This window comes from Manduca sexta, chromosome 2 (assembly GCF_014839805.1).
Source record: "Manduca sexta isolate Smith_Timp_Sample1 chromosome 2, JHU_Msex_v1.0, whole genome shotgun sequence".
Classification (NCBI taxonomy): domain Eukaryota; kingdom Metazoa; phylum Arthropoda; class Insecta; order Lepidoptera; family Sphingidae; genus Manduca; species Manduca sexta.
In genome coordinates this window covers 8,706,141-8,733,174 of record NC_051116.1, presented here as the reverse complement: position 1 = coordinate 8,733,174, position 27,034 = coordinate 8,706,141, and the positions used below count along the sequence as shown (strand labels likewise).

At 36.5% G+C, this 27,034-nt stretch overlaps 1 protein-coding gene across 1 annotated transcript in view; it reads right to left on the bottom strand.

Annotated features, from left to right (window-relative positions):
- LOC115449180 (protein stum) overlaps positions 1-21,333 on the bottom strand; it is a 45,182-nt gene extending 23,849 nt beyond the window's left edge. Inside the window, exon 1 of the mRNA XM_030176912.2 lies at positions 20,926-21,333. The gene's annotated coding sequence lies outside the window, so the exon portion shown is untranslated. The remainder of the gene's footprint in view (positions 1-20,925) is intronic.
- Positions 21,334-27,034: the final 5,701 nt, after the last annotated feature.

The window sequence follows — 27,034 nt, the reverse complement described above, 5'->3', positions numbered from 1 at the left end:
AATCAGTGTTCTTTGGCAAGGATTTGTAGCTTGTCTAGTTGCAGATAATGGTTGGAGCTTTCTTCAAAGTGTTCAATGACTCCAGATTTCGTCGAGCGTCGGTGTTTCAAACCGTGATAAAATTCAGAAAAATAGTTTTATTTCAATGTCTAATCATAAGCAGTGGCGGCCCTAAACGATGCAAGGCCCCAGGTGAAAGCAAAAAGAAACACAGCGAGGCCCCGGGCAGAGTAAAAAAACGTTCCTCTGTTTTAACAGTTTCGTCCGTAAGAACGTAAAAATAAGGTCCTGCGATGCCGCATGAGGCCTCTGTAAGCGCGAGGCCCCGGGCGGTTGCTCGGTTCGCCTCCCCTAAAGGCCGGCTCTGATCATAAGACACCAATACAAACATTAATTTCGGCAGTTCATACCACAAAATTTAACCCAACAGAGCGCATGAAGGTCGTTTGTACCCACGCACCCGTGCCATCTGCCTATGTGAGTCATTGTAGCCCACCGCGCGCCTACGATACCACCATTGTTCATTTGCGTAACATTAGAAGGGTTAATGAGGATCCAATTGTTTCTCTTGACGTGGAAATGGGTTTGTTTAGGATTTGACGGCAAAGAGTTAGGTATTATGTATATATGTTAATAGGTTTGTTGTATAGGTTTGAATATCCCATAGCTATCTGAAGTATTTTAATATCATAGTGTGTAAAATTTCGTCCAAATTCATAGAGCGCTTTTAGAATTTATTACTGTTAAACATTCTCAAGTAATAATATATAATAATATCAGCCCTGTATTATATACTTGCCCACTGCTGAGCACGGGCCTCCTTTACTACTGAGAGGGATTAGGCCTTAGTCCACCACGCTGGCCTAGTGCGGATTGGTAAACTCACACACCTTCGAAATTCCTATAGTGAACTTCTTAGATGTGCAGGTTTCCTCACGATGTTTTCCGTTAAAGCGAACGATAAATTCACAAAGAATACACACATGATTTTAGAAAAGTCAGACGTGTGTGCCCTTGGGATTTGAACCTTCGGACATTCGTCTTGGCAGTCCGTTCCACACCCAACTAGGCTATCGCTGCTTTTTCAAGTATAACATTTAAAATACGCGTAAGATGTAGGAATACAATATTCTTATTTTGGGTATAGGGGATATTTTTGTCTCGAATGTCTTTTATAACATATAAAGGTCGTCAACATTTTATTATGAAAGTGTTGTAAAAATAACACTGTACGGGACATCTTTTATTGATGAGCAATGATAAACACCTTTATTTGCTTTTGTTAAGTCTATTTGATAAATTATAACGAGTACGCATTACCCGTCGATCGGGTCTTTAGACGCACTAACTGTAAAAATTTATTATTGCGTTAAACCGATGCGACACGCCAACTTGCTAACGCTGCAATATTTTTTATGTATGTCAAGCACATACAAACATAATTATAATTCATCTTCAATGTGTATTATAATATAATTTTAAAATGAAACGACTCTTAGTATGCTTGACCAGTCCAGTAAGATTTAATGCTATAATATGAATTATAATTATGGATTTTATGGATATCATTTCAATCTATAGGCAAATGATTTAGCCGTCTCGTGTTAAATTAATCATTTCACTAATGATGTTTTAGGCACAAGGACACGTAATGAATAGAAAATGCGTAACAGCGTGTGGGTTAACAGATGAATCTCTAGTGGAGGCTGCATCTCATGCATTCGTGTTAAATAACCTGCCTTGTAATTGATATGTGTTTATATTTAAGATGATTAAAATGTTTTACGGTTTTAAACGGTTTACGTGCCATGCTTTTACAAATATAATAGTTTCATTGTATCCCTTTTTTGCCTGGAGTGGAGGCTAAGAATTGGTAAACGCAGCGTCGGACGTACACCTACGAGGTGGACAGATGATCTCATAAAAGTCGCAAGAGGGCGCTGGATGCGGGCTGCTTCCAATATTTTATTATAAACTATTGGGAGAGGCCCATGATCAGCATAATCAGTGGATATCCATGAACCCTTTGCTGGTAGTATTGTATCCGGCCGCATTGTGATCACTGTATACAAGTATAAAACCCGCCATCATAGTGGCCCACATGAGTGTCGTTTCCGGGGTCACTATACGGCCTATAATACAAGATCTATAAAATTAACTCCTCAGTTCACTTCATCTTTACAAATCACAAAAGACTGTTTCTTACGCCCAAAACTAGCATTTTAAAGTCAGTTCTTTTTTTTGTGACTTAAACCTTACATTGTAACCTAGTTTATATGTATTTGTATATATGTTATTTACCTGCATAGTTGCAGTTTTTAGGGGGGGGGGGGTGCTACGTATCAAGGAGCGGTACCTCGTCCCCTCCACGTTAGTACATAATGTGTATAATTTATAATAAAAAGAGACACAATACGACGCTCCCAGTAGATCAAGGAGGCTTCGATATGAGTAATTGTGTTCAAATTGAGGATTTCTGTGTCCATTGCCTTTCCTCCCCTGATGACGATTTCCTTTTATCAGGTCGACACACTTACGATTCCTCTATTATCGAGGACTTATTAGATCTACCTTCTTATTCGATATATAAAAATCGTGTCAATGCATCCCTTTTTACTAACTATTAAACGAATGGAAGCTAAATAATAGTATTACTAATATATAAAGCTGAAGAGTTTGTTTGTTTAAACGCACTAATCTTAGGAACTACTGAACTGATTTGTTTTTTCTTTACAAGTATCAGGAAGCTATATTACTCCTAACTGCTATAGCCTACTTTGTATCCCGGAATAATTTTCATAATATGTATTATAAAGAGGAAAGGTTGGAGAGTTTGCAATGGCTAATCTCTGGATCTATTGAACCGATTTTGATCTCGTAAATATATTTATCCCGGAAAACTTCACGCGGGAAAAGTTTGTCTTATTATTATTATAAGTATCAAATTTTAGAGTAACTTTTAACTCATAACTTCTAATGTCTCACGGTGACGAATATACTGGTGGTAGGATACATTTTATATCCGCCCGAATAGCGACCACCGTACACAAGGTGTTAAAAGCCGTCATAGTGGCTCACACAACTGTGTTCCGGCCCGGGATCAGCCTGTGTATGTTCGGTTCCAACAGGCCGGCATAATTGTGCCGACTGCTGAAGGGTAATCATCTCTCGTCAGTCGACATACTGACTCCATTCCACTTACTTTTTGTAATTCATAGATTAGATGAGTGGTACTAGGCGAGCTACTTGCTCGTAAATATATAAACATGTACTGACATGTACTCCGTCGCGTTTGGGTGCTAGTGCAATATTTCACGCTCGCGTGACGCGACCGCAGATGTTTACAGCTAATATTGTTTTAGTGTGACTTACTAGGGATGCTCCCATTATACAAATATAATAAACTAATAACCCCGTTATTCATAAACGTCATTTATCTAAGGACGGAGCATTACTGTGATAACAAGTCTGTTTCTCAGTGCTGACGGCATGGCAGCCTTCGCAGTGCGTAGACATAGGGCCGTTGTGATTAGTTAATATTGAAATACAACTTGAATCTAGTTGACTGTCAGATAAACAAAGCTGAGAAACAGACTTGTTATCACAGCAATGCTCCTTCCTTAGATAAATAACGTTTATGAATACGGGTGTAAAACGTTTATAAATAAAAAATCTATATAAATAAAAACCATTTGCCAAGTGTAATATCATCTTGAGAATGGCTCGACCGGCTTGACTGATTCCTTTTTTGCTATGTTCCTACTTATCAGGATATAGACCGAGCTCTGTGGCGTACTTTGGGAGAGGCCTATGCAGCAATGGATTGCAACGGGCTGATTATGATGGCGGAAGTAGTGCCCCTAGTCGCTTCTTTCAGAGTTAGGGGCAAGGGTCCTAGCTTTAAAGGGGTCAGGGTTGAGAAACAAAGGTTGCAACCATGGTCAGATAGAGTTGAGTTTTATAACTTTGGAGGAGCGTGCTTCGGTATCAATTCACGAGCGCGGTTGCGCGATGAGACCCTTAACTTTACTTGACTACGGATTTTTGTAAGACAAAGCTCTGCATAAGAATGAAGCCGTAAGCAAACCCTAGTAGTAGGACGCTGGATGGCGACGCAATGTACCGGTCCCTTCACAATAATTCAACTGACGCCAATAACTTAAAGTGGAATATAATAGTTAATATACACTTAGCGGGCAATAATTTATATCTTATATTAATATTATTAATAAAAATGTTTGGATGTTTGTTAGAAGTAAACGCAGTAACCGCTCAACGGATTTGGATGGAATTCTGCATACAAATAGACTATGTCTTGGATTAAAACATAGGTCAGTTTTATCTCGGTAATTTGCTTAGTGAGTAATTTTTTTTATCTGTTATATTTTTTTGAGTGGTTGGCGCTAGCGTCTTAGAATGGGGGTAAGGATCGATGAAATACAGACTTTTGTAATAGGAAAGATCTATCACGCTGGCAAAGCCGTGAGTAATACCTAGAATTTAATAAAAAAATAGCTTTGGAAAATAACTGAAAAGTAATAAAATAATTGTCTGAAATTGCAGTTTAAAATAAGTTTTGTAATATCAAAGGCATAATGGCAGTCACAGTGTTTGCTCTAGGACTATCGATTTAGGTACTTCAGAGCTATTTTAAAATGTCGTGGCACTGAAAATAAATCCATATAACATTAATGCAAAATGTTTAATAGTAACTAGACTAAAAGAAGCTACAATTGAAAAGAATCTAGATACTTTTCTGAAGTTTATCGATTATAATAAAATCGATATTATCGATCATAATAATCGTTTCACATCCCTAGCGCGGTATTTTCGAATGTAACATTACGTGTCGGAAGAATTTGGCGCTAACACCGCTTTCTACTCACTTGCAATTAACTGTATTAACTTAAACCATCTAGTGAGCGTTGTAACTTAACTATTTCGCAACGATTGACCGAAGTAATTAAATAGATGCACACCGGATATATATATCTGTCTAGTTAGTGCATACGTATGGTGTTTTCTTTTATTGCTTTGAATGACGAGACGAGCTTGCCATTCGTCTGATGGTAGTGATACGACCGCCCATAAACACTAAAAACACCATCCAACACCTTGAATTACAAAGTCTTGTTTGGTATTGAACTGCGCTCGCCTTCCTGAGACATGAGATTTTAAGTCTTATTATGTCCAGTTGTTAAACTGGCTACAATGTTCTATAAACCGGAACACGATAGTAACGCACCGCTGCTTGGTGGTAGAAAAAGATATTGCGGTGGAACCTACCCAGGCGGACTCTCACATATGAGAGACTTACCACCAGTAAAATCTACTTAAAAAGAGAGATCAAACCAGGAACTAATCCAAATATAAATTTAACTTTGAATACTTTGCAGTATGTGTTAAGTGTGATTTTCAAAGGTCTTTTTTCTGCCCTAATATCCCTATTATTTTCCTTAAGCCCTAATAATTCCTCAAGTGTTATGTTTTTTGATGGTGCGACGGAGATTCCTAACCCATTTGCTCAATTGCCAGTCTATTTTTGAAGACGCCATCACCCTGGTATATAGAGACATCAAACTGATAGTTTATGAAGTTCTGCACATTGTGTTGCTGGATTTAAAAAATAATAGCAATTTCTCCAACGACCCAGATACTCAAATTGGCAAAAATAAAAAAAAAGTATATTACGGCAATCTTCTTTGTTATGCATATTTCGTAACTGCCGCTAGTTTGTTGGTTTTTGCTTTTTATATCTTTACAGGCATTGAGAACTAGTGCCTAGAAAATTTAAATTCATTTTTGTTGGTGGTTTAGTCAGCGGATCGTAGAGTGCGGCGTTCGATTCGCATATTACCCCAATATGCAATTTCAAAAAGGGCAAATCTTATATATATAAAATACCTAGAAATTTACCTATACGAGTATATAATAAAAAATAACAACAAAGCTTCTGTAATTTTTGATTGCTAATTGAGCCCAATCATGCTGAAGTATATGTACAGGTTTATCATTGGAATGTACTATAAGTAATTACACATGTCCTTAGTATTTAGTTTTAACCTTATGATTACTAGCAATTTGTAACCCAATAATAATAAAAAAAATATTCACACCACTTTACAAAATAATATTTTTTTTTCCATTTCCTGAACAGTTTACATTTTGAAACATGTGCCCTTTTCGAAATTGTATATTTGATTTAAGTAAGTGTGAGGTTTGATTGATTTGATGATTGATTGTTGATTTTAAAACACAAAAAACATTTAGACGTTATAAGGAAATGCAGAAATTGGTGAACAATTACAGCATAGACATAGGTCATGCTTTTTTTTCAAACATTGTAATTAGTTGAAAAGTTTAATATGTTACAAGAAAATGCAGAAACTAGTGAAAAATTCGGTATAGAGATAGATATGCTTATTTCTTTTACTGTAATTATATGACGCGACGAGCATGCCGCTCATCTGATGATAAGCGACACGACTGCCCATAGGAGCAACATCATACAGAACTTGGAATAACAAAATACTGGATGGCACTTCACTGCGCTCGTCACTCTGAGACATAAGACACACACACACACACACACACACACACACACACACACACACATACCCATTTAGCCCCGAGGGGGTATGCAGATGCGCAACTAGGACTCCCACTTTTCGCCAAGTGTTTCCTCCCATGATTTGATAAGGGGCGAGCCTATTGTCATATCGGGCACAAATTCCAGATTCCAATCCAAATATCACTTTGCCCGGGCCGGGAATCGAACCTAGGATCTCAGAGCGCTGCCGTACCGCGCATGCAGTACAACTACGCCACAGAGGCAGTCAACACAAGTGAGATATAAGATGTTCTATATTAATAGCGTAATGGAATATTTTTTCTAGATAGGTATTTGAAGCGAGCTAAACTACGAACTAAGCTTGACAAAAAAGCAACAAGTGTCTCCATTTAAAGGAGGGGTCACTCAAAACAAAACTAATCACTTAACAACAGTTTAACTCAAACAATTACGAGTCGTTAAAGTTTACGTAAGTGCGGACAATTGGTTAATTGTTTGGTATCGATGCGTCGACGATTCGATTTCGTCGTACGTCTATTATGAAATTATAACGCGTTTGGTGTTTTGGAAGTATTCGAAAATTCAATAATCTATCAGGGCCCATATTCTCTATGCCACACGTTACTTTGATAGTGCGTAACAAGCACGTAACGCAACGCGTCACGTTTAGGAATATAGGATTTGGCATACAGAATACCATTGTAAACACATTTCACGAAGATAACATGACACAGCCGAGTTACGCGTTTACACTGTCATACAGAATAAGGGCCCAGGAATGGCAAACAATGGAACGCGTGTCAAAGGGGCACGTGACAAAATAACTCGGGCACGTCAGTAATATGCCATTATATGATATGTAATAAGAAAGATTTGTTTGTAACCGACAAACTATTAAACTTGAGAACCGATTTAAAAAGAAGCTATTTTCCCTGATTTGAAAATTAAACTATTTTTTTTGGATTTTATTGTGGATTTAATATTTTAGTTGTCTCTCAACGTTTCGAAGATTTTGTAGCCTTCATGACCGGTCACGGGGCGGACTGAGGTGTTGGTCATCCGCAAAGTTAAAGTTACAATATCTACCTACATTTTACAAGTCAATACCATTAAATTTTAATTTTAATGTTTAACATTCGCGTAATTAAGAAATCATTATCCCTGATTCTTACTGGTATTTTTTTATCTTGGACCAGCTTTTGCTCGCGGCTTCGCCCACGTGAAGGCGTTTTCCGGGAAAAGCCCCCGCTACATATTCTCCCGGGATAAAAAGCCTACAACCTTCCCAAGGTCTTAAACTATCTCAATACAAAATTCCATAAAAACTGTTCAATAGATTTTGAGAAAATCGACCACATACAAACAGACATCTTTTAGAGACTGTTTTTTAATATGTATAGATTTAAGAATAGTTATGCGAGCGAATCCGTAAGTAAGAGCTAGTAATTTGTACAAGGTGGTATGCTAGAGCCCAGCGTGGTACCCACAGCCTCAAAAAACAGTTAAACGCGTTCACACTAACTGAAAAGTTAAATTAGAATTCCTCGTCGTTCGGTTACTTCATACGAAAAAACTATTTTATGTAACGTCACTTCGCTTATAAATTAGATTTCTTCGCAATACAACAGTTATGCATACAATACGATTTCTTTTTAACAGTGTCAAACAGTGGCTATTAGATATATTTATTTATTTATATACACTTTGTACACATGGTATACAGGCGGACTTAATGCCATGGGCATTCTCTCCCAGTCAACCTTGGGGTGGTGTAGAGAGGACGGAGGTAGGTGTATAATAAAAGAAAGTGAAAAACAAATAAAAAGAGTAATAATAAACAAATGTAATAACAACATACTCGAAACAAATATATAGATATATATAAAAAATACATATAGTAGATGGAAGCATGTAAAGTTTTTGGTCCTGCGCCTGATCGCTCTCCAGTCATGTCGGATTGCCGTCTCACCGAACTATGAGAGTGAAGGAACAGAGAGTGCTTGTGTATTGCACACTCGTGCACTATAATATCTCCTGCATGACTGATCTGCGTTGAGATTCCCGCCGTGGATGGATTTCAGAGGGATATGGGTTTGCTCTTTTGACCCGAAATATAGTAACCGGGAAGCAAATTTATAAACTCTGCCGACCTCGTTCGGCGCTAGCGTGTTCAATCACATAATTACCGAGCTAAATACTAAAAATAAACGATATCGTATAAACTTCAAGGTAAAAATAAAAAGGAAACCAACAGACCGTAAGCTATTGCTAAAATATACCTTACTATTGTTACGGTACGTATCTATAATATATAAAGTTGAAGAGTTTGTTTGTTTAAGCGCGTCTCAGGAATTACTAAACCGATTTTGAAATTATTTTCACAAATAGGAATCTACGTTACTTCTGAGTGCTATAGTATACTTTTTACTCCCGTTTTTTTTAAACGCAGGCGCAACTGGAGGCAAAATATAAGTTATTATAAAATCCTATTGAGATATGTAGATAAATACTTTTCTATTACTGAATGATGAGACGAGCTTGTCAATTGGCTGATAGTAATGATCTATGCAAAAACAATAACACCATCCATAATATTGAATTAGAATGCATTGAATTGTGGTCCTACGCTCGTCAATTATTATATATATCAATAATATTCTGGCTGCAATGTCCTTGAAACCGGAACACTGATTACACAATACACAATGTTGTTTGGTGGAAAAAGGTATTACAGCGACCCCAACCAGACGAAATCTCGTTCATGATGCATACCGAGAACAAGTCCCACCTACATATTTATAACTGCAATTTTAAATATTCTTGGTCTTTGTAGAAATGGCAAAGGAATTATAGTTCAAACAGCCAGTAACGTAAAAAATGATTTCATTTAATTGTTCAAGCTTTTTATAATAAAGAAAATTAAAGTGTCCTACGTTTACATATTATAATTTATTTTACGATAAAATCAACAAAATCTATTTTATATATTGGAGACTTAAATATTAAACAGCCCGCTCCTTAATCTCCTTTGCTTGTTTTTTAAGGAATGCAATAAAAATTGATAATTGGCCGTTCATTATATTTCTACAAAATACACTCTAAATTATAATCAGATATGTGCAATGAGAGTGCACGAGGCCGTCGGTTCACACGACGAGAAAGTCTTTGTATCGCATATGGCGATCAAATAAGCCTAAATTATGCGCCATTGTGATACTTGTTAGAAGATACATTACTAGTGTCTGTAATGAAATAAATATTGCAGATTAACACATGTGACTTACGTCTATATAAATAAATCAATTTCACCTTTCAGAAGGATCTCAAGTAGACATTTAATGTATTGGACTGTTTAATAAACAAAGCTTAAGTTCTCATCTAAGAGCTTGTTTTCAACTGAATAGACTTTAATTAAAACTTAGCCGTCAAAGTCCGTCATATGCTGTGACTTAAGATATCCTTTGAGACGTTGATGTCTGTTTAATAAATATTGACGATCTTGACATTATTTTAACAGCGCGGCGTCTCAGCTGATATTGTATTTGAGAGTGAAACTGAGCATCTATTAATACGAGTCATTGTCATAATATTAATACAATATGATCACTTCACGTTGGTTTTCATTGAGACGATGCCACTATTCCTGATGGGCAAATTTAGTAAATGAGCACGGTAAAGTGGCTCTACTGACACTTGATGGCAAGCAGTGTAGCTTCTAGAGAATCGATTGACAAGAGATGATTATCCATTGCTAGTCCATATGGGGCATATACTCAGGCTGATCCTGGAATGCAATATCCTCATATGGGACACTGTGGTGGATTTAACAATAGTCGTATATTTATTAAACTTAGTGGCTAATTTTGTAATTTTGGTAACCTTTTAATTGCATACTTACTTACTTAAGCCACTGTCTATTCAAATATTACAAAAGTTGCGACTAAATTACGATAGAAACAAACGCAAAAAGTCACAAATTGAATCATTAACACGAGACAAATAAATATCTTATGATTACTCATAAAAACCGTATCTCCTTCTGTTCAGGCAAAAAGTGTCAATGATGATACGCCAATGGTCTGTGAACCAAGGTCTACGCAAAAACTAAGTTGAAAAAAGTGATTGAAGCACGCGCCGCGAGATGTCGCTATATTGTTTTTAATACAGACATATTTTCTTTATTTTTTTATTATCTTTACTAGCTTTTGCTCGCGGCTCCGCCCGCGTTATAAAGTTTTTCAGGCTAAAGTTTCCCATTATAAAAGTAATAGTTTCCCGGGAGCCTATGTTCTTCCCTGGGTTTCAAACTGTCTCCATACCAAATTTCATCTTAATACGTTGGGTAGTTTTTGAGTTTAACACGTTCAGGCAGACAAATTCAGCGGGGGACTTTGTTTTATAATAAATTTTTGTATAACTTTTTAAGAGGAACAATCCCGTCATACATCATTGTTGCATAACTTTAACCGTTTACGCAGCGCACGCAACAGAAGCTCTCAAAACTAATAAATTTTCCCCGTTTTTGCAACATGTTTCATTACTGCTCCGCTCCTATTGGTCATAGCGTGATGATATATAGCCTATAGCACTCTAGGAACAAAGGGCTATCCAACATAAAAATATTTTTTCAGTTCGAACCGATAGTTCCTGAGATTAGCCATTACTGAACTGCTCCTATTGGGTATAGCGTGATGATATATAGCCTATAGCACTCCACAAACAAAGGGCTATCCAACACAAAAATAATTTTTCAGTTTGAACCAGTAGTTCCTGAAATTAGAGCGTTCAAACAAACAAACAAACAAACTTTTCAGCTTTATATAATAGTATAGAGTATAGATGTCGCAGTAGTCAAAGTTGCGTTAATGATGAAATGTGTATTCGTCTGCTAAGTTTGAATTTCCCGCCCTCTAAATTCGCCGCCCGTGGCACGGGCCCTGGCTTGCCCCCCCCTCCCCTAGATCCGGGGCTGACTGAGAGTGTTATAAACGTAAGAGTAGACAAATATAATGAGAAAGCTTCGAACTGCTATGCTATCGGGAGCTACACGTGTTATTGTGAGTCAACCATAAAAGATAGACATATGCTGTCGTGGGATATTTTTTAAAGTATACTATAACCAGCACAGGAGTATGACAAATAATTGTACCAAGTTTCGTTAAAATCCGTCGAGTAGTTTTTGTTTCTATAACGGTTATACAGACAGACAGACAGACAGACAGACAGACAAAAATTTTACTAATTGCATTTTTGGCATCAGTATCGATCCCTAATCACCCCCTGATAGTTATTTTTGAAATATATTTCATGTACAGAATTGACCTCTCTACAGATTTATTATAAGTATAGATAGAAGATAGATTATTATCTTTATCTATACTATTATATAAAGCTGAAGAGTTTGTTTGTTTGTTTGTTTGTTTGTTTGTTTGAACGCGCTAATCTCAGGAACTACCAGTCCATATTGAAAAATTCTTTTTGCGTTGGATAGCCCTTTGTTCGTGGAGTGCTATAGGCTATATATCATAACGCTATACCCAATAGGAGCGGGGCAGTAATGGCTAATCTCAGGAACTACCGGTCCAAACTGAAAAAATCTTTTTTTGTTGGATAGCCCTTTGTTCGTGGAGTGCTATAGGCTATATATCATCACGCTATGACCAATAGGAGCGGAGCAGTAATGACTAATCTCAGGAACTACCGGTCCGAACTGAAAAAATCTTTTGTGTTGGATAGCTCTTTATTAGTGTAGTGCTATAGGCTATATATCATCACGCTATGACCAATAGGAGCGGAGCAGTAATGACTAATCTCAGGAACTACCGGTTCAAACTGAAAAAAAATTTTTGTGTTGGATAGTTCTTTGTTCGTGGAGTACTATGGGGTATATATCATCACGCTAAGACCAATAGGAGCGGAGCAGTAATGGCTAATCTCAGGAACTACCGGTACAAACTGAAAAAAAAATTTGTGTTGGATAGTTCTTTGTTCGTGGAGTACTATGGGGTATATATCATCACGCTATGACCAATAGGAGCGGAGCAGTAATGGCTAATCTCAGGAACTATCAGATCGAACTGAAAAAAATATTTTTGTGTTGGATAGCACTTTGTTCCTGGAGTGCTATAGGCTATATATCATCACGCTATGACTAATAGGAGCGGAGCAGTAATGGCTAATCTCAGGAACTACCGTGTTTGAACTGAAAAATTATTTTTGTGTTGGATAGCTCTTTATTAGTGTAGTGCTATAGGCTATATATCATCACGCTATGACCAAAAGGAGCGGAGCAGTAATGGCTAATCTCAGGAACTACCGGTTCAAACTGAAAAAAAAAATTTGTGTTGGATAGTTCTTTGTTCGTGGAGTACTATGGGGTATATATCATCACGCTAAGACCAATAGGAGCGGAGCAGTAATGGCTAATCTCAGGAACTATCAGATCGAACTGAAAAAATATTTTTGTGTTGGATAGCACTTTGTTCCTGGAGTGCTATAGGCTATATATCATCACGCTATGACTAATAGGAGCGGAGCAGTAATGGCTAATCTCAGGAACTACCGTGTTTGAACTGAAAAAATCTTTTTGTGTTGGATAGCCCTTTGTTCCTGGAGTGCTATAGGCTATATATCATCACGCTATGACCAATCGGAGCGGAGCAGTAATGAAACATGTTGCAAAAACGGGGAAAAATTATTAGTTTTGAGAGCTTCCGTTGCGTGCGCTGCGTAAACGATTAAAGTTATGCAACAATGATGTATGACGGGATTATTCCTCTTAAAAGTTCTAAAAATATATTATAAAACAAAAGTCCCCCGCTGCATCTGTCTGCCTGAACGTGTTAAACTCAAAAACTACCCAACGTATTAAGATGAAATTTGGTATGGAGACAGTTTGAGAGGCTCCCGGGAAACTACTACTTTTATAACGGAAAACTTTAGCCTGAAAAACTTTATAACGCGGGCGGAGCCGCGGGCAAAAGCTAGTTATTGGATAAAAAGTAACTATCTCTCCATAACATGCTTTAGTTATTTTAGATAATGATGGTCGGTAACTCGACATATACAAAATATAATTGATTTGATAAAAAATTTGACAAAAATCTACATAGGTATGTATTGTGATTTAAGGTAAAAGGATGTTTCATTCTATGTTCTATATTAAAATACTATGTACATAAATATTTCTTTATCTCTTGTGTTCTCTGACAACGTATATACAAATTTTATCAGAATCGGTTGAGTTTCTTATAATATTAGAATACTTATAGAGCCCCCTGGCCCACTATTTCTTCATCATTTTTATTAGGCGGTAGGGTGGCGTAGTAATACTTTGGCAACCCCTGATGTATAGTATCACGGAACATGTAAGCCAATAGGAATCCAGCATCGGCTGGGAAACCAATCACGGGAACATCCTCGCGTTGTATATCAAACCGACCAATCATGAGTGTGCTCACAACTCGTGCCCTTATATCAAAACTAGCTGTGCCCGTGGCTTCTCCCGCGTTGAAACCAGTGTGTCACAAAGATTGTCCCCCGTAAATCCCGACAAAGAAGATTTTTTACAACAACGCAACTTCTTCCACAGCAATCGGTATATTTCAGTTAATTTACATAAAACCGTAATGTACTATTAACGTAAACCTTCCTCATGAATTGCACTATCTTTTAGTAAAAACTGTACAATTTCCGTTTAGTAGATTTTGAGAAAACCGATCACATATAAACACAGCTTTTGGGGATTTTATTTTATAATATGTAAAGATAGATCGACGAATGTCCGCAGATTCAAATCCCAAGGGCACACACTTCTACTTTTCTAAAATCGTGTGTGTATTCCTTGTGAACTTTTCGTTCGCTTTAACGGTGAAGGAAAACATCGTGAGGAAACCTGCATATCTGAGAAGTTCTCTATAGGAATTTCGAAGGTGTGTGAAGTCTACCAATCCGCACTAGGCCAGTGTGGTGGACTAAGGCCTAATCCCTCTCAGTAATAGAGGAAGCCCGTGCTCAGCAGTGTGCAAGTATATAATACAGGGCTGATATTATTATTATAGATAGACCATAACAATACTATCCCTTCTGAAGGCACGAGCCGCATCAGTGACTAAGGCCGTCAGATTACCAGCAAATTATCTATTCATATTTGTTTTCCTATGTTTATTATTCATTATAAATGGAGCGTAGCAGACGACCTCAAGCAGTTCCTCTAATTGCGTTTCCTTAAAAACGTTTAAAGGTTACGGTGTTATGGAAGTTTCTAGGTTTTGTATGAGAAGGTCTTAATCGTGTTAGGAGTTGGTGCTCTTGGGTGTCTCTTACGTTGGCTTAATGTATATAAAATGTTTTTTTTTTATTATAGTTTTGTTAATTAGACATTACTCGCGGTTTCGCTCTCTAACCCAGTAGTACAGGCGGCCTGTGCAGCAGTGGGACAGGAACCGGAAAATTAACCGGAAAATGGCAGGTGAAAGCATTTTCCCGACAGGATATTGCGTGGACTTACATATTAAGTGGCATGCATAACTATGTTAAGTAATGGAGAAAAAAACAATTATATACCGCAGGGATTTCTTACAAATTAATTATGAAACGAGCAAGTTGCTTTGCCTGGTGGAAATTAGGAGTGCCCGTAATCACAGCTGTTACAAAACTGTATGGGACTGTGGCATCCTTTGTTATTGCATAATTTATAGTAATCATGTTAGCTTATTCTGCTCTGTGGTAGAAATATAAAAAATAATAGAACCTACCCAGATAAGCTTTTGCTCACAAGAATCCATACTTTTTTATAGATATACCGAGGAATGTAAACTTCTAAGTGGTTTTATTAATCGAACCCAAAAGGCCGGATTAAATTGGAACCCAAAAAACCGCCTACTAGACTTTAAGACACTGTGAGCTCATTTTGTGTAAATCGGACCTCTAACAAATAAAAAAATAAAAATGTAAACTATTGTTTGCATTTTGTCGCGGTTTAATATTATATTTGTCTCGATAAAATCCGAAAAATAGTTTACGTTTACTAACATTCGCGTAAACATAAGACATCATTAAATAAAATAGTTGTATTATTGTAAAACGTAGGTAGATATTGTAAGTTTGACATTTCGGATGAACGACACCTCAGTTCCCCCATAAAAGCTGCAGTCTTCGAAACGTCGGGAGAAAATTAAAATTTAAAAACCCACGATAAAATCTGCAAAATAGTGTAATTTCAATTAATTTATATGAAGACATTCACAGACGACATGCTCGTCTTGTCTTTTAGTTGTTTATATTTTGTCCTTGACTCTAACCATTCTATTATCAAAAACTAGCTCAGAACAAAGCAACTGGTAATGACAGATAAAATGGCATTTTTTTTACATCTAAATTGTTTAATAGGGCCGGAAATGACAGGACAACTTGCGCTGTTTTTGTTTTGTGCCTACGACACGTTTATGGTCACGACAGAATATTTATCTATAGAGGTATAGTAGTTGAACTAAAGATATAATTTTCAAAACTATATACAGTATCTGTACTAACAATATGAAGTGAAATTACACATAGTATGTATACTAATATTTAAGGCTGAAAAGTTTTTTTGTATAAACTTGCTAATGTTAGGATCAGGAGAATTAAAAAGTTCTTTTTATTTTTAATAGCCCATTTGTTAAGGAAGACTTTAGGCTATGTAACATCATGCTAAGATCAGTAGGAGCGGAGCATCAAAAAAAATGTTGCAAAATCCGGGAAAATTGAGTCCTTTTGTGAGCTTGTGTCGTGCACTGCGTAAACGGTTAAAGTTACGTAAGAAATATATATGACGGAATTGTTGCAGTTAATCAAGTATAAAAAGTATCAGTTATATTTTGCTCCCTCCGGCACACATGGTGAATACCCAAAGTGGCATGTTTCGTCAAGTTTTGGCACTCAGCAGTATGTTCAGTAAAGCCATTGTATGTACAGGGGCGAAGCTACGGACTCCCTTAGACAGTTTTAGGTTACCATCCTGCGAAAACTAAAAAGACTTTACCTCGGTAGCAATAAGTCAAATCGTGGGCCATTTTTTTGCACTTGGGGCCATGTTTAGCTACCCCACTAATAACGTCTACATTATATTATTGTAACGATGTCGATTCATAATATTAAAACTATAATAAATCCAGTGTATGATCGTCACCTAACCGAATTTCGGCCACGGCGGCGAATCTCATCGGGGAACAGCCAGGTACGCAAGGGATCTCACTCTTTGTTCTTTCACTCTCATAGTAGAGACGGCAATCCCACATTACCGGAAAGGACTCTGGCGCAAGGCCATCGGCTTTACATACTTTTCGAGGCATGGGGGTATCACAGCGCCAACTTCCTGATTCGGAGCTGCGACTGAGTAAAGTTTAAAATGGAAAACCCAGTCGCAATTGTTTTGGCCCGACCCAGGATTTGAACCCAAGACAGCGCGATAATCGTATTATGTACGCATTACGACTACGTTACCGCAGTAGTGTATACTCCTGTGACATGAAAAAAGTCCGCGTTTGCACTAATGACGTCATAATTTCTGTTTCCAATGCGAACAGGTACAGGTTACCGTATTAGATAATGTCAGAGTCGATGACTTAGTCCTGCTATAAACGTATGCAAAGTGAGTGAGTGTGAATTTGTTTTGACGCATGAACATTTTATCTCTTGACTTGTGTTTGACGAACTTTTTAGATTAAATGATATATTAATATTCTACCACTTATACTGCCGTGCTATCCCATACGGGTAGGCAGAGACTATGGATTGCCACTTTGCACGATTCTGGCATACTTCTCGCGCTTCCTCCACCTTCATTATAGGGTTTATTTTGGGGTCAGGGCTGTATGATTGGGTGTACGTATTTACGTAGGTGAAATGTTGATTGTATATGCGTTTGGCTGTATAAGGTATGTCTTGGTGTGGGTGGATGCAGTTATTGAAATCTTATAAGGACAGGTGTTTTTTACCAATATTTATGGTTGTAGCGTTTGCTTGCAGTTCGATCGTGGATTTGGCGACACAAAAGTATATTTTTTTAAAATTGACACATTGTTTATTATATTGCATGTTTTTTTATTATGATACGGTAAAAGGATTCATCTGATGGTGGAGTATTGAGAATAATATCATCTCTGTATTATATATTGCCTCACTGCTGGGCACAGGCCTTTTCTACTACTGAGAGGGATTAGGTCTTAGTCCACCACGCTAGCCTAGTGCGGATTGGTAGACTTCACACACCCTCAAAATTCCTAGAGAACTTTTCAAGAATGCAGAATATTAAGCAAGCAATAGTTCAAAAATAATACACACATAATTTTAGAAAAATCAGAAGTGTGTACCCTTGGGATTTGAACCTGCGGACATTCGTCTCGGCAGTCCGTTCCACACCCAACTAGGCTATCGCGGCTTTTACTGTACGTATGCTCTACCTTAGTATATCCTATGCTAGGTCTATAGTTGTACCTATATCATGTATTACAAGCTAAAATAAATACAAACCAAAATATAAAGAAGATATTCGCGTCAAAAAATTGACATAATTTCTTGCAGTCATGGCATTTATCGAAAATGTTGTTTTTAAAATGAATCGCATTTGAACTGAACGATAAACATTTTTAGCTCGAATACTCGTTTTAGGAACTCATAACAAGGCGCCTTTTTTGGTATCTAAAAAGATGTTAAAGGAACCGTATGATGCTTATGTTGTCTGTTTGTTTTAACTTTAAAGGGTCCGTTGAACTGTAGGAGGTAATGCACTGATTTTCATATAATAGAAGGAACAGAGAGTGTACCAATGTATTGATCAAACACTTATTGAGTATAATCTATAGTATTGAAATCAATTGTTAAGATTAAATCTGTATAATATCGCATTAGTATTAACTATTATGATGTTATAATATAAGTATAAATAAATAATAATAATAAATATCGTTGAGATTGGTTACTGTGGCCGAAATTCGGCTAAAAGGAATCTATATAGGATAAAAATTTGCCTTATGTAAAACTGGGATATGGTATATTTAATGCCAAGTTCCAAATGTTAGTGTTGTGGCGTTTTTGATATTAAGGGCCATGCTATCTATCTTGTGAAGAAAATTAATAAAGTTTTGAAAACGTAGTCGAAAAACGGTTCCAATAACTCCAGAGAAAAAACGCGGGTGAAGCAGCGCGGCGAAGGTGAATTTGTGGTTTTTGAACATTGCTTAATACTTTGGCGCGTTTTTAGGAGCACGTGGGAGGCACAATGATAGGTATTAATATCTTAAAGCTTGATTATGGTGATACCTCCATATATTTGTGTGTGAAATATAAAGTAATATTGGCGTCAGTTCATGTATTTGACAGATTACAAAAAAAGGAGTTTAGTTATTTAACGCGGCACAAATTATTGAAATTTAATTAATACATATTTGGAAATAAGGTAATTTTTTCTTGCGACTGCCTTGGTGGCGAGGTTGTACTGCATGCGCGGTACGACAGCGCTCTGAGGGGATTCGAATCCCGGGTCGAATAAAGTGATATTTAGGTTTTTCTGATTACTATCAGCTCGGAGTCTGAAATCTGTGCCCGATATGGCAATATCACATCATTGAACGGAACACATTTATCGAAAAGTGGGAGCCCTGGTTGCGCCTCTGCATCCTCCTCCGGGGATAAATGCGAGTTGTGTGTTTTTAGTATTAAAAAGCGGAAACGTTTGTAGGTTTGTAGCGGATTTTCTCAGCTACTGAATTGATTTTAAAAATTCTTTCACTATTAGGAAGCTGCATAAGTGTATTTTTACTAATAGGAAGCTCATTACTCGTGAGGGTAGGCACACCTTCTATGTTCCAACGTTGATTTTAATTAAAGATCGTGATTGATATATCTGGAACGATTGTACTATAACCAATTAATAAAGTTGTTAGAACGCTCCCATATTAATTCTCATTGGTTTACGTTTGGAAGCGATCGGAGTATTAAAATGTTGTGGAGGGAAGTGGACAATTATTATTTCCAACTCCTCCCTGTCTTTCTATTTGATTAATTTCGTTGCGGGATAATGACATATTAATTTTCCCTGAGACTCGCCGAGCTTCACTGCTCGGTGTCATAAAATACGTGTCACTGCTGACCTTGGCTTACAGGAGTTGTGGTGGGTGTGCGGGAAAGTCTCTAATGTTTGTTATTAATAACTAGGTGATGCTCGTAGCTTCGTCTGAGTAAAAGCCTTTCTACAAAAAACCTTAAACGCCAACATAAAGATATCTATAAAAGAAAATCTCCTTTTCAGTCTGTCTGTATGTTATCAATTTTCTCAAAATCTACTGAACGGATTCTTATAAAATTTGGTATAGAGATATTTGAAGACCTTGGGAAGGTTATAGGCTATTGTCTTTAGCTGAAAAAATATATAGCGGGACTTTTATACCGAAAATCCTTCACGCGGGCGAAGCCCCGAGCAAAAGCTAGTTTTTTGTATAAAACTGTTGTTCAATCAGACATGCTAAATAGCAGTGAGTGAACAATCAATCATCCCTTATATTTCTACCCTTAGGGTTGTGATTTTTAACAAATTTATTAATATAGAACCAACTACAAGTTATAAGAGGTGTACACGCAACTAAGTGAAATTTGTGAATCAATATGCAATCTTCCCCTATATTTCTACCACTAAGGTTAGAATATATGTCCAAAATTTTTATGGGACCAACTTCTGAGTATATCTTATCCATTAAAAAACAATTATCAAAATTGGTCTACTCTGTAAAAAGTTATGAGTAAAAAAAATAAACCTGTCGAATTGATTACTTCCTTTTTTCGTCGGTTAAAAAGGTATAATGCAACCATTCGGTTGACATCTAGATGTGAAAACGACATGCACTACTTGAATTAGGCTAGTAATTAGATTTACAGTTAATAGTAATGGAACAACCGGCAATTATATTCTTGATTTTTCCACATGGCTCTACATAGATAGATTTTATATGTTGTTTTTAGGAAATATTTTTTAACTGTTTTCCTATTTAAATTTATGGATTTAATTTATTTCAATTTTCGATCGATTACTTTGTAACTGGAATACATGATTTAAATACAAAATAAACTTTCTGATAAAAATATTTAAATTATTTTTGCTTCGGAGCACTTTTCGTATTTAAGTCTATGGATTTGATTTATTTCAAAATTATTTCTATATCGATCGATTACATTGTAACTGGAATAAATGTTTTAAATACTAAACAAACTTCACCTAATAAATATTTTGATTTGCCTGGTTTTTATTATTTAATCTATGGACAAACAATGATTTAATTAACAATAAAATATAAAACAAGTATCACTAAAATACTCACGGTAAAGCAGACGCCGGTTTTGCAGCTCGCAGATCAGCTAGTACCCGAAACGCCCCATCACCACACACATCACGAGACAGATCGAAATATCTATCCTGCACATCACTCAAGTCTTGTCACTGTAAACGAATCATCGCACCGAAAGAACCTATCGTCTTCCAAATCCCTTGATGGCGATTCCAACTTCACAGAGTTTAGTTGCACCGACTGTCGACTGGCGAATGCGTACGGCGTATTCGCCAATTCCTCTTCAACGCTGTTGTACCGACTTCTGAAAAGCGAATGGGGCCTCCCCACCATCTAGGTCGTATTTGCCCCGAATATGTCGTATTGTCCGAATCTGTTGTTGATTGTGTCGAATTTGGGGTCGGTTAGGGTGTCGGGCCGCGGGCTTGTTGTGCTCATGTCGATTTGCAAGATGCCGTTCTCGTCTTTGTATTTGAATTTTAGCGCCATGGTTGGTGGGGCATTTTATCTGGAATAGAAAGGGTAGAATTAGTGGTATAATTCAATATAATAATGTACATCCGATTTCTATGGGATATTAATAATATAAGTATTATTATTCGTCCAGTGGTTGAAATAATATCGTCGAATTTTATATATTTATAACATATTATACATAAATTTTAAATTTGGGCACTCTCTCTCTATATTAAATTTAATCATACTAAATCAAATACTCCTCCATGCTAGCAATGTGATTAAAAGGGATCCACCTTTTTGTACAAATTCTTTTGTTTACGTATTAATAAATAATTAAGTATATCACACAGTGTGTGATTGCAAATAATATGTTTTGGTATATTTCTATACATAGCAAAAGTATGAAAAAATATATATGTTCAGAATAATTATGAATAACGGGTGTTTCCTGTATATTAATAGTATTACAAAGTGATATCTATTTTTGGAATAAATTTCATTAAAAATCTTGGAAAATTAACTCCTTTTGAATCAGAAATCATTTCAACATCTGTGAAAATTATAATATAATTAAATTCATAATATTCTCAGTTTATAAATATCCTCATTTCCACGTCAACATGAAATCCTAATATTATGTTAATATATGCATTAAATTCCTTCGTTTAGCAAATGTCGCCTATAATTATTTTTGCATTACTGTGCTAGCGTTTACATTATACTTCATAAAAACAAAACAATTTTTACTTAAGATGATTTGCATAAACTGTTATGTTTAATTAGTTGCTTTGCGGATTTGCAAATGTTTGTATTAATAGAAACTTTGTTTTTCGAAATTGTTTTTGTAAGTTGATTTTTTTGTCGTTTTGGTCTAGTAGTCGTGTGGGCTATGGACCAGGAGGTGCCGGGATCTAACCGGGGAGCACTCTAAGAATTCTTATTTTGATATAAATCAGTCGACCAGTTGTAAAATACTAATCCAAATTGTTTCTGCTATACCTATTCGTGAAAAGTGTATAGTGTCGACTCTATAATATGCTAGCTGTACACGGTTAGTGTAAACAAATTCGGTAGAGTACTGAATTGAGTGTACTAAAACTAGTAGTGTACTTGGAATTGGTAGAGTAATGATAATTCACTCTACTGCTTACTCTATCCTTGTCTACCGGGCTATTGAGTGATGTGATACTGGTATTTTACTGATGCCACTATAATTGAAAAAATACTTGTTTTTCTAGTGGGTATGGTACTATCTTCAACGTAGCTCTTCTATTTAAAAAATGTTTAATTCGCAATAATAGTATTGTTTTCAAATAATGCTCATTAATTACATTAGGTAAATACTCCTGTCTATGCTATCTTCAATGTTCTTGGTATCAACGTGCTTGAACATGCTTGGCGGCATTATAGACAGAGGCAAGTATTCAGACGCTCGCATACGAGATCCTAGTAAGTTTGATGGTCACGCCATCTGTGAGTATATTTTAGTATTATTCTAGTTTAAAGATTATGCGATAGATGGCGTTATTAAGACTTATTATGACCTTATATTTTTTCTGAATATAACCTTCCGCAAACCATGAAGGTTATACGAAATTGAAATGTAATTACAAAAAATATAGCAGTCGGTATATTGCGCCGTGATATTTATATTTCAATGGTTTGGTATTGTACGCTTTGTAAAGATCTATAATGTTTTATACCTACACAAATATATTGTTAATTGTAAAATGTAGAGTATTATATTACATACTTATTCTTATAGATATACACATTAATCATGTATTTATTTATAATAATCATTAATAAAACACATGCATTCCATATTGGTTGATAAAGATATCAGTCTCCTATTATCCATCCTCTGAAAATGTGCTTAATAATAATGATTATTTTTAATTACAGAATATATTTAGCTTTTTTAGAACAGTAAGATATATAATATTTAACTCAATGCTTACTTGCGTCTCACACCATTATAACTTTATATTCTGCCAAATAGTATATTTTTAATAGTAGCACTATGCCAAACATTCATTTGTAAACATTATTGCGTTCTGGTTAAAATTGTATTTAATGTATAGCCAGCATGATTACCAGGCATTATGAGATTTACCATCTAACATATGAGGGTGACGAGCCCAGTTCAGCGCATTGCAGCCATTTTTTAAATTGAAGGTCTAGGTTTATTAGTTGCATTGTTTATGTATGGGATGCCTCTTGATATTATACCTTGATACTATATACATAATGTGAAAATTGGCCATATGGACCCACGTAAGTGAGTTTTGCTGGTGGTAGGATGTATTTAAAATCCGCCTGGATTGCGACCACAGTACACAGGGTGTTAAAACCCGCCATAGTGGCCCACATAAGTGGTTGTGTTTCGGGATCTGCCTGTGTATAGCTGGTTCCAACAGGCCGGCATAATTGTGTCGATTGTCGAGGGTTAATCATCTCTTGTCAGTTAACATTTTATTGAACCCAATTCCACTTACCATATCGTGTTTATATAGAAAAAAAGTCAAGTTCTAGGATCAGTCGGAGCTTACCCGGATTCGAATTTCGAACAGGCCGGCATAATTATGTCGGTTGGTAACGAAATAGGGATAATAATATTTCGTCAGTCCACACTATCTAGATCCCAATCCACAATGAGGTCATTTTGTATATAAAAACATCAAACTTGTGAGTGGATTGGGTCTCGAACAGTGTTGATGCTATATTTTTAGTGGCATTGCATTTTAATAAGTAAATACTTACCCCCTTATTCATAGACGTTATTTATCAAAGGACGGAGCATTGCTGTGATAGCAAATCTGTTTCTCAGTGCTGACGGCATGGCAGCCTTCGCAGTGCGTAGACATAGGGCCGTTGTGATTGGCTAATATTGAGATACAACTTGAATCTAGTTGGCTGTCAGATAAACAAAGCTGAACAAACAGCAAGTCGTTAGGTAAACAAAGCTGAGAAACATACTTGTTATCACAGCAATGCTCCGTTCTTAGATAAAAAACGTCTATGAATAAGGGGGTTAATTTATACCTAGATAACATATAATCATCAATGTTAACAACAAATTTGAATTAAAATAATCTTTAATTCGTATTTATAGGAGCACAGCAAATCGACTCTACTATACCTGATGGTACGCGGAGTTGGTTCCAGTTAGATTGTCGACTGACAAGAGATGATTATCCCTTGTTGATATAATTATGCCATACATACATAACATCACGCATTTATCCCCGAAGGGGTATGCAGAGGCGCAACTAGGGCACCCACTTTTCGCCAAGTATGTTCCGTCCCATGATGTGATAGGGGGCGAGCCTATCGCCATATCGGGCACAAATTCCAGACTCCGGGCTGATACTGAGCAGAAAAACCCAAATATCACTTTGTCCGACCCGGGATTCGAACCCAGGACCTCAGAGCGCTATTGTACCGGACATGCAATACAACTACGCCACCGAGGCAGTCATATGATTATGCCAGCCTGTTTTAAATTGGATATCAGGCTGGTTTCGGAAGACAACACATACTTCATTGGTAATAGGTCGCTCATATGTGAGAGTCCGCCTGGTTAGATACCACCGCAACGAGTATTTCTGCTGCAAGCAGAAGTGTGTAGTCACTGTTGTTCCGGTTTAAAGAACATTGTAGCCAGTGTAACTACTGGACATTATAAGACTTCTCATGTCTCAGGATGGCGAGCGTAGTTCAATACCATACAATACTCTGTAATCCAAGGTGTTGGATGGTGTTTCTGCTCTTTATGGGTGGTCGTATCGCCTACCATCAGGCGAACGGCAAGCTCGTCTCGTCATTCAAAACATAAAAAAAAACTTGTACCACTATGTTTTAACCCCTTATGTAAGAAGATCACTAATAAATGACCTAGCACTAGTAATTTTAGGACAAATATTACTATGTATTAACTATCTGTATGTAGACCGAATTTGGAGTGGCGGGCCGAAGGACGGCGCGGCCTCGAAACGTTTCCTTACGTTTATCGCCAAATCTCATGATCTAGGTCACGGCCGTTAATGCTAGCGAGTGGACAATGGACGAGGACTGGATACTTCATTAGGTGTTTTGGCAATGGAAAGTATAGAGTATGTGGTAGCGCCTGTTTAAAAATAATAGCAATAACGCTTTAAATGGGTATTGCTTTGTGCTGGCAGGGTAAGCGTAATCGTCTTTCGGTACACAATATTTTATCTGGACCGCACTCCACTTACTATCAGATGCAGTGGAGTTACATTTAGACGCAGTGGGGTAATTGTTTAGGGGCCGTATAAATAAAAAAAACTGTACTCTGGTTTTTTAGGACATGTACCTAATGCGCCACGTAAGTATTTAAAAAGAATGTCGTTATTAGAATAAAATTTACTTTGAATCATAATGGTGCTTGCAGATTACCATGCGACATGAAATAGACAATACGGTACTGGTAACATACAAAAATCTTTATCTACGCGATCCTTCCTTCCATCAAATAGATATCTGTTATGCATCTTTTTAAGAAGAACGTCGAGTAATTTTCGCACATTTTACTAGATACGATTGTCTTTTTAATTATGAAATATTTGTTGTATATTTACAGTATTTTTATAGCTAAATACTGCAAATATGCTATAAATATTTTAGTATAAAAATAACTGTCTAGGAAAGAACCTTTATGTAGCTTACGATGTTTTTCTAAAATATTAAGTCTCTCTAGTTATTTATACATATAACAAAATTGTAGAAGCATCGTCTATCAGTCTTACTTATAAAATCATCTCATGTTTTAATCAAATTCTTTGCCACTGACTACAAAAAAAAATTACTTATAAACTTGTTTTAGCGTTAAGAGGTGGTTAAGCATTGCTTAAATATGTCAAAATTAAACATGCCAGGTGGTTCATATTTAAGAGCAGAGTAGTCAAGAGTTAACATAGCTTTGCGAAATTTTTGAAAGTAAGATTGTATAAATTGCAGTGGATGTGAACATAATTCTAGGAAGTAACTTCCCCTGCGTGGGACTACTTCCGATACCAACGGCAAGAGGGTTTGCGCTTCCACCTCGTGGGACGCACTCCGTATATCGCTCGTTAATATAGTGTTCGTCGAACCATTCTGGTGTTTGTTTTCGACGCCCTGCCAACATCACCTCATTTATCAACCTCATCCTCATCATTTTCACCCCTTACAACGTTTAATATTGTTGAATGGGTACATTTATATTTATTTACGGTAACATTTGTTAATATGTAATTAAATTTGTTTTTGTGGCGACACGTCTCCTCTTCGTCTCAGGAAGAAGCTGACACGGGCTGCCGACGAGCAGCCACAATAATGTAGTTCATTAAGAAATAAGATATCATATTAAATAATAGTGATCCGTCACAGTGGTATTATTAACAAATATTTTTTCAAAAAAATTAAAACTAGTAGACGCGAGGAATAAGTAAAACTATACCATGCAGCCACCTCATTATAACCTGAATTACGTCATTTCTTCACCCTTTATAGATACTATCAGTGGATTACAAAGAAATGTGACCGGGCTTCGAACCCCTTGACAATGAGTCAGTGACCACTTCAGTTTATAACCTATTAATAATAATGACGTCACGTAATACAGTTTTTAGTTTTTTTATTACATTTAATTGCACTACGGTTATACATTTCGTAATTT